Source organism: Phaethon aethereus (genome assembly GCF_964289735.1).
Source record: "Phaethon aethereus genome assembly, chromosome: 16".
Taxonomy (NCBI): domain Eukaryota; kingdom Metazoa; phylum Chordata; class Aves; order Phaethontiformes; family Phaethontidae; genus Phaethon; species Phaethon aethereus.
Window position 1 is genome coordinate 17,306,056 of NC_138592.1, and position 9,582 is coordinate 17,315,637.

A 9,582-nucleotide genomic window follows, 5' to 3' on the forward strand; every position below is an offset into this window, starting at 1 on the left:
CCCAACAGTCCTCTGTCATGAGCATCATCTCCTGGACCACTGCACCACACCAGACGCTGCCAGCTGGGCCCTGCTGCCAGAACCTTCTCCCTGCAGAGGCACACAGATGCCCCAGCAGAGCCTCCAGCATGTCCCGCCCCACCACCACCCTCTGCACATCCAGGAGCTCTTGCCTGTGAGGTGCATCGTTAGTGTGGATTAGTGAATCCCACTTCAGCAGTTATAGGCTCCCCAGCCTTGTGGTCACCCAGTGTAGCTAGGCCCTGGGATGGGACCGTGGGATCCCTCAGTAAGAGCATCCATCTTCCCTGCTGGGTGTCACTGTTGGCATGATTATCTCACTGCATGGACCAGAGAGGCTCAGTTCTGCTCCACCCAGCTGCACCTCCCATTCCTCCACTGGGAACCTCAGAGCTGTTTTCTGATGTTCCCATGCTAAGAGTTGGTAACCTCCACCGACAGGGAATTCTGTCCCCTCCTCTTCTCTCTGGTGCTGCTGGCCTGCCCAAGCTTCAATCTCTAGTCAGGCAGAGCAGACCCTAGTTGTCTGTGTGTTTATTTAGTAAATTAATGAAACAAAATTTAATACAAGATCTCACCGGAAGGGAGGGTGTTATTTCTTTCAAATGAAACAGATTTCAGTCACTCAAACTCATTCTCTCCAAAGTCTTTCTCCTTCAAGTACTTGCAAGCTCCAAGGCTTATGTCTTGCCAGGTTCACAAAATTAAAGAAGAGGAGCGCTGCTCTCGGGTCCCCACTATGTCTCTGAGGTTCCTCTGGATTGACAATGAGGTGGGTTTTGGATCGGTCTTTTACACCCTCTAGGAGCCAGTGGTCATGATGGGTGGATCTCTTGCCTCAGCCTCTTGCTTACTTCAACTTCTGTAAATCTTAGGCAAGATTAGAGTGCATTGTCTTTGTGTTCAGGATACCTTCCTGTTGGGAGAGCAGGAAGAGGAACAGCACCTTGTTTCCCTCCTCGCATGTCCTGAACACAACTCTTCTGCTGACAAGTCATCTGCGCAGGGACCTTGCAGAGTGCCAGCCTTCTGGGCTCAGGGAGAGGAACACGTTCCTCATGGTTCAGCAGGACTTTGCCATTCTTCCCACCTTTGCTCCATCATTTCCTCTGGTGCTTTCATACACATATTTTTCCATTCATACCTCCTTCAGAAGAATCTTAATACTGGCTACAAATCTCTTCACTTACGAACAGCCATATCTCATCTGTGCTCTCCACTCTCTCCACAGCATCATTTTTTTTCCTTTCTTGAATGTGAGGCAGTGATAGCTCTCAAGTCAGGTCCCAAGCATCCTTCATATGAAATTTAATTCTTTCTGGAAGACCCAAAGGAGCTCAATGTATTTGTTTTATCCAGAAAAATGGTTATGAGATTAGAGGTACAAGAACAGACGTATATTTATTTTCATTATTTTTGTTGCTGGATTTGCTCAGAATGATGCTATGGCCTGTTTCATAAAGGAGAGCAGGCCAGAGGTTTGTAATGACTATACCTGAACTTACAGTCTGTAAATCTAACTATTAGAAGGAACTCGGGTTAGGGATGATAGCAGGAGGAGGGGAATATTGCATTCAATGGAGCTTGCCATCACTGGGAGCCTGCATGCCTGGCTGTGCTCTTCACCCATTTCTTACTGCCCCAGTGCTGGACCTGCTCATCCCCTCTGTCCCTGCGGATCTCCCTGCTGTCCTCGCAGGGTCTTCACTCACAGCCCTTCTCCCGTACCAGAGCTCTGGATCCAACATGGTGCCAGCTGGGAAACAGAGAAGCCCAGGCCGGTCACTTTGCAGGTTTCCTGACATGAGGACTTGATTTCTTATCAGGTTTAACAAGAAGCAGACATGGACAGTTTACTGAGGCTCTTTCAAGTTTGGAAGAGAAGCAGAAAGTCCCTGCAGTGGGAGGTGAGGGACCAGCCAGGGAGGGACCTCCCTTTCTTGCGCAGACCCAGCCCAAAATGCTACTTTTTGAGCCTGTAACATTTCATGGTATTTTCACTAAAGTTAAATCTCAGCACCATCTGCACCTTCCCAGGAATGCCTACCATGACTGCTCTGCTTGCCTTGCTCTGCTCAGGTTGTGGCCAAACCAGTGTGGCCCCAGGAGTGGTTGGCTGGAAGGGAAAGTCCATCCTGCTCTTTGCGTCGTGCTGCCATGTGAGCAGGCTGTGCTTCCCACTGCTCAGTCATGACTGAAACCCTCATCGGCTTCGTCTGGAGATGCCAGCAGGCAACAGGATCCTTTACTCAGAGTTGCCTCTTTCTGTCGCTTAGCTGCAGTCATCTCTGAGGTGGCAATACCAGGGATCATGAATGCCAGATCAGCCTCTTTAAGGTCTTCTCCAGCCCCACTTCAAGGCCAAGAGGACCATGTGGGCTACAGAAGGGCGGGTTGTAGCCCTCCTTTTCTAGACCAAGGCTCAGAGGAACGATAATCATGAGCTGATTCTCCAGTGAGGTTTGGCTGCAGAGCATCTGGTACCCTGAGTCACCAAAAGTGTCTTGAATCATGCAGGGAAGGGGGATCAGTTCATCAGCAGGACAGCCCTGAGCAAACAACAGCATAGGAGCATGCAGACCACCCTGGAAGGACCCTTGGTGGCTTCCTCAAGCTTCCTGCACCTTCATTGCCTGGAAGCTCAGGGACCCCAGCTTGCCCCCTGCTCCCCACCATTTCCCTCAGTCTGCAAACCACTTGCCTGAGGTTGCACCACCTCTCGTAGCAGTGTGTGTCCTTCCACACATCGTCTTCGGTCCCACCCCCTCCACACAGCAGCCATGACGTGAGCGAGCTGCTCCTGAGAATGGGAGGATGATGGAGGTGGATCGCTGGTAGTTAACGTAATGTAATTGTGCTGGTGGCACAATTGCTCATTTGCATTTCCTTGGGGTGTTGATGCTGATATTAATTAAAGGTAATTATAGCACTGCTTTCTCAGTAGCATGCAAAGACAAAAGCACTATTACAGACAAAAATGTTTTTTCCTCCAATGGCATCTTTTATTTTGAGAAGTCTGCTGGGTGAGTGGAGGCCTGGGGCCCAGGCACCGCTCCTCCCACCATCAGAACCACACGGTGCCAAGGCATCCCAGGATGGGCACCGTTCCTAAAGGTACTGTGGGATACCGTGGGAGTGCTGGTGACAGACACAATGGGTGATGGTAGTACTGAAGAGATGCTTCCAGCACAAGTAGCTACTGGTGGTGACACAGGATGCTGGGCACTAGTGGTGGATACTTGTGCACCCAGGAGGAGTGCTGAGACCATTGCTAGCAGGTGCTGATGACTTTCATGATGGACATTAGGGGCTCTAGTGACACATAGTGTTACCCTTCATAACAGTACTGGTGGCATTAGAGCAGGAGAGCAACAGCTTTGCTGCTGGATACTGGGCAGATGCTGATGCTATGGACGGCGGTAGGTAGCACTAGCCATGGATACTGGCTGGGCTAATGGCTATTGCAGGCTCTACATGTCTGGATTACTGGCTGAAACCTAACTCAACTCAGTAGTAGCTGGAGTTCACTTTTCTTGTGGAGAGAGCTGTGAAAGGGTTGGATGGTGTCAATGCAATTACTGCTGCACGGCCATCTGCAGCACCCAGACTCGTCACACCCAGTTTCATCAAATTCACACAGCATTATATTTAGCGCTGAGAGCAGTGGCATATTGGCAGTAACCTGCAACCTCATTGACATTTCTGAGCTCAGGAATGTCTGACTTTGGCATGTGGAATTGTCCCTTGTCCTCAACAGCTGATGCCTCCAAAACACAGGCCTCCTTGGTTAGGTGGGAGCACGTGTGGTGTACCTCCTGGACAGAGCGTCGGTCTCTTGGTTTTCACAGCTGAGTACCCATCAGCAGCAAGAAACTCAAAAAACAAGTGTGTTGGTGTAGAAGACAAGTGAGCTCTGAGGACAGACGTGGCTGCTCTGTCTAAGGAACAGCTGTCTCCTGCGTGGCTTTCCTAGGGCGTGTGCCTTTCCTTCAGCCATTTCCTCTGCATTGGTACAGAGACAGTGGAAAGGTGAAGAGGGTTCCTACCGGGTTTAGGAGGGCAGTATTCTGATCTTTCCAGGTTTCCGTTCTTCTGTCTGTTGGGATATCCACCATGAGAGCCTCTGAATTCCTCTTGAGCACCAAATCCTCTTATTCTCTACCTGTACTGTATCTGTCCATCTATCTGCTCTTTTCTTCCTTGGGACAGATTATAAGGGGGGCTGTTGAGCATGGTTGGAAGCAATCATGGTGCCTCTGTCATAACCCAGGCATACATTGCACCTGGGATGTCCGTAAAGACCCCACCCCAGGGCAGGAGTTAACCTGGGGAGAAAAGCCCCCTTGCTGGGTGGTGGCAGGATGAGAGAGCAGGACCCCATGGGCACTGCAGTGCCCATCTCCCTTCTGGGGACAAAGAGCTGCAGTCTTATCACCAGCAGTAGGGCACCGGTTTGGTCTTCCTCTGCTTCAGCAGGGAGGGAGTCAAACCCACCACTCAGATCCAGCTTTCCTAGAAAAATTGCTGGGTTTGTATCCCTGTCCATATGTCCTTCCATATGTCTTCACAGTCGAGAAACTGGGGTTCGCTTAGTTTAAAGCCTCCTTGAGCTCTAGGCAGGCCTTCTCCAGACCCCAATGGCCTCCTCTATTCAATTAGGAATGAAAAAAATACTGTCACAGGAAGGCTGACTCCTCGCTTTGAGTTACCACGCCACGCTCATCCCTTGCTTCTCAGCAGCAAAAGGCTGAATTCCCCACATTGTCCCAGCACCGTGCCCACACCTTCTCCGTGCAGAAGAGAAAGCATGCATGCGTACACACAAGCCTACCTTGGAAATTAACTGATGTAAGCCCCAAATAATATTTAATCTCCCTCATAAAATAATTCAGGCTGTGTTCTCTGCTGTGATATGTAGGGGGCTGAGGACATTAAGAAACATTGGGGGGTTTTCCTCATATTTATTTAGTTTACTTTTGATACAGGGAGCATTTCTTTCAGTTGTTTGCAGTGTAGCTGATGGTGAATGACAATGAAGAAAGAAGCACAACATTTTAGCTGGAATACAGTAGCACCTAGTGACCAGATGGAAGAGATTTACAGTGTGAGCTGCTCAAGCAGAAGTTTAATGAGCAGCATTGGTAGGTGAGAGTAAGACGCAGATTTTGGCGAGTGTATAGCTAGGACACACCAAAGGTTGTCCATGTGCCATCTGCCACTCCAGTGAGGGGGTTTGTCCCCAGGACTGTCCTTCCTGCCTTACCAGACTCTGTTCTCCCAGGGCTCAGAGCAAAGCGAACAGCCCAGAAGATGAGGCACAGAGGGTTGCAGAACCACTCCTGCTCCGGACAGTAAGCTCCTGCCATGGCCAGGAAAGAAAGATACAGCCATGGGCAGCAAAGGGGGTTCCTTGATTGTTTCACATCAAAGAAATGAGGGAAGGAAAGTCAAAGAGCACTTTCCCACAAAGGGGCTTGCTCCAGCCCTGTGCCCCTGCGCAGGGAGCCCAGGCATTTTGCACGTTCTGCTCCCCACCTGGCTGGTTTCCAGTCCGTCCTCTCAGTCCACGTGCAACATGGAGGGACATGGGACCCACTTCCACACCCTCCCCCCCTCCCATGGGTACTGCCTCTGCCTCTTCACGTAGGATGCTTTCTCGCGTTTGCCGTGTGCCATTGCTGGACCTTAATGAAGACAACCTGGGTGTCAGGCAGAGTTGTTGTGTCTTTACAGCATCAGGGTTGTGGCCTGGGACCTTTGGCAGGAAGACACCACTCTGCTCCCTGTGACCTGAGGACATTTTTCCTTTTGTCTCTGCCTGGCAGGTCTTCATGAGGGACAGCTCTGGAGCCCCGAGGGACACAAGGTGCACAGGATGCTGAATCTGGCCTAGTCCCCAAGCCCAGCAAGCTGTGAGAGGTACAGTATGGCCCAGGGATGACTCTGGGGCTCATCAGAAACAGCCGGGGGGACGGGCAGACGCAGCGAGTGTGCTTGTGGTGCGAGGGGCAGCAGAGCAGGAGGGAGAGGGCGGCTGGGGAAGGGGACCTGGAGAGGGGGTTTCAGTGGCAACCCTCCCTCCGCCTAGTAGTGAACCCTGCAACACGCCCATCACTAAAATAAAGTTATGAAATCTAACACCGATTGCTATAGTAACGTCATGCCTCCGCGCTGACCTAGTTTGAGGCGACGGAAGTGCTCCCACAGCTGGGAGCGCACAGGAGCCTGCAGGCCAGTCCCAGTCTGCTCTCTGGAAGGAATGGCAGAGGGAGCTGCTGGTGTTCCCCACCTGCTTCCCCTTGCCCCAGGGCCCTCAGGCAACAGGAGCTGCTTTGTCTCAGGCACCCGGCAAATCCGCTGCCTGAGAGCGTCTCCATCCTGCGTCCCAAAGGCAGGCAGGGCCCCACCTGGCTTCATCTGGACATGTAGGCAACAGGAACGTCTGCCCCGGAGCAAGGAAACACCCGTGCAAAGCTGTAGAGGCCTGGTGGCAGAGCAGCAACGGCCATCGCCATTGGGAGCACCCTGTTGCTGCTGTGCCACAGACACCCAGGGCAAGGAGCCTGTCCCCACCCTGCAGCTATCCCCACCCCCTCCTCACCTGCTTAGTCCTCGGGACCGGCACGGTGAGACGGGATGATCCGGCTGGCAGTTTGGGGCAGGACAGGAGCACAGAAGGCCAGGAGGAGCGGCCCTGCCACCTTCTCTGTCACGAGTTTTCAGTGCAGGTGTGGACAGCCTCCGTCCCTGGGAGTCACACCATACGTACGGTCGAGGGCAGCCGTGTTAAGTGCTTTTCATCCTCTGCTTGCTCCATGGGGGGCTTTGCAAACACACACACAACCCTCCGGGCCTTTTGAACAGCACTGACCAAAACAAGTCAGTTTTGGTCCCAGATGGTCTCATTAGCTGCTCTTCCAGACAAGCTGGAACATGCATCATCTTGTCACCAGCATGTGCCCCGAGTGCTCTGTGAGAGAGCGGAGACTGCAGGCAGGTTTCCAAAGACAGTGACCCTTGGTCACAGCCCTGGTCCTTCTACTCCATCTCATCAGCTCTCCTGCTTTCTTCCTGAAAACTCACCCTTTTTTATCTTGCCTTCATTTGTCTCATTTGACCTACTTAATGCGTTGCATTTCCTTCTCCAGAGCAGATCCCATTTTCTGGAGAAGTTTAAGAAAGTTCTACTTAAGAACAGACAAATAGGTTGTAAAGTTTCTGGGGTTTTGTTCCCTTGAGAGTTGATTATATGATTAGTGACATTTGCAAGAAAATAAGTTCTCTGTCTCTCTCAAGAGTTCATCTGCTCCTCCAGCTTTGTCAACACCTGAAGTCAAAAATCTTTGTCATATTGCAACCATTGATCTCCACAGCATCTGGTTGTGCTGCTACCAAAAAAAAAAAAAAAAAAAAAAGTAGTAGTATCTAGAGCATATAAAGAAGAAAAATTATTCTTTGTCTGGTTTGGGATGGCTCCAGTCAGAACCCATCCCTCCTCATCACCCAGTGGGCATCAGCTGGCAGTCCCAGCAGAGACATCCCTTTGCGTGGAGAACAAGCAGGAGACCACAGGCATGCACGGAGGCTCCCAGGGCTGTGGAGCATTATTCAGCTACCATGAGGCCTCGGGAGCTGCGTGCAGATTCCTCATTAGAAAGGCACAAACCACGTATTCACACATGAAGTGAGATGTGAGGAGATCTTTCCACCAGTGGCATAGGACTCAGCACTGAAAAATCAGTGCTGCACAACTTTCTTGAGCTCACACGCCAGTGTAGCCCATGCTGGGATTTGCTTCATTTAGCGTTAGCTGCCTGGAAGTTGGATTTGCAGATGGGCTGGGCAAGCCCATTGGGGCATCTTCAGGCAACGGGCAGACTGGCCCTCATAAAGCAATTCACCCATCTCCTAGAGAGGTATCTCAAGTAGATGAGGTACGTGACTCGCCGGAAGCCCCTGTCTCCCCTCCATTGCTGTACGGAGAGTGAGGGGCAAAGGGCAGGTGTGCCTCTGTTCTCCTGGTGATGCTGTCATACATCTCTAGTGGGAAAGTCCAAGTGACATTAACCCCACGGGTGCTCCCCAGGAGACCCTGGCTTAAGCTCTTCTCAGCAGCCCAGGACAGGCAGTGTTGCCTACTGCCCAGACCTCGGTACCCGCTCCGCCCCTGGGATGAAGCTCCCCGGCAGCAGTGGGAAACTTTCCGGGGAGAAGTGAGCGGCAGAAGGAGGCTGGAGGAAGGTCTGTTGTATAATGAATTGTTCTAAGTAGAAGCTGGCTATTTTTATCCCCTGCGATTAGAATCTGAACTCTTTGAATCATCATTAATGCAACACCCTGGAAGCCAGCGGCCCCCCTCGCTGAATGCCACATGAAGTGTTCCTGCTAATTCAGGGAACATTTGAATTCATGCGTGTAGGCAGACCGACGTCACCTGCACCACAGTATACAATTTTTTAAGCTTCTTGCGGCAGGGTGAGGGGAGTCATTTTTCTTCTGCAGGTTGCGAATCATTTATTCCTTATCTAGCTAGTTATTAGCACACTGCTAGGTTTCTATATATAAAAGCCACCCATGTGTTTGCAGACAGCTTGGATGGCTGGGCTGAGGTTTACGTGGGAGATTATGGTACGTGGAGCGCTGGAAGAGCTGATCAGCAGAGGGCAGGACTAGATGACTCCAAAGGGTGCCTGCAGCCCCATCAGGACGGGGGTTTCTTCATTCTGGGGGACTTGTGCCCTGAGCAGTCCCATTTTACAGCCTGCTGCTGCTTCTGATGCTTCTACCTGCCTCTCCTGAGCAGCACCTGAATGGCCTCCTGGCCCTTTGTGGCCAGCCCAGCCGCAGTAGTACATGTCCCTCCCCAACCAGTTCTGCTCAGGCAAACCCTGCTTCAAAGGTTATGATCTCAAGAGATGCCTTCCAACCTAAACAAGTTCTGTGACTGTTATATAGATGTCAACCAAGAAGCCTGGTGAGAGGGTCTCTGGCTTCTTGCTGGCACCACCTGGACCAAGGTCTGGCTCTGTGTCTGGTGCCTGGTGTTTTGCACAAGTGCAGTGATTTTGTGGTGCATTATGTTCTTTAGATGGGACATGACAGAGGTTACGATGAGAGAGCTGAGCTCTCCCAGGAGGTGGCAGGTTCCTCCCTCCACTTAGCAAGGACGAAGGGCCCTGGGCTGGCATGCAGTGTGGGGGTAGCAGCTTTGGTGTTCCCACAGGGAACAAACTTAGCAGCTGTTGGGAAGCTCTGCTGGTGGGAATAGCAGGAAATCTGTGGCTAAGCTGTGAGGGGGAGGCAGAGAGGAGCAGGAAGCAAGGGGAGGGAGGAATGATGCTTTCGGCTGTGATTTTGGGGAGAAAGAAGAGCTCTTCAAGTGCCCGTTTCTGACCAAGGCACCGCTCAGTCAGGGCAGCCACGGTTGTGTTTGCAGAGGAGGACAGCCAGGGAGAGGACAGGGACTTCTTGCATGGAAGGTGTGTGCCAAGGGCACAGTAAAAGGGAGGGAGGCAGCCCACTTCTGGTCGTGGGAGGTGAAACACAGCCACCAGGCCAGCG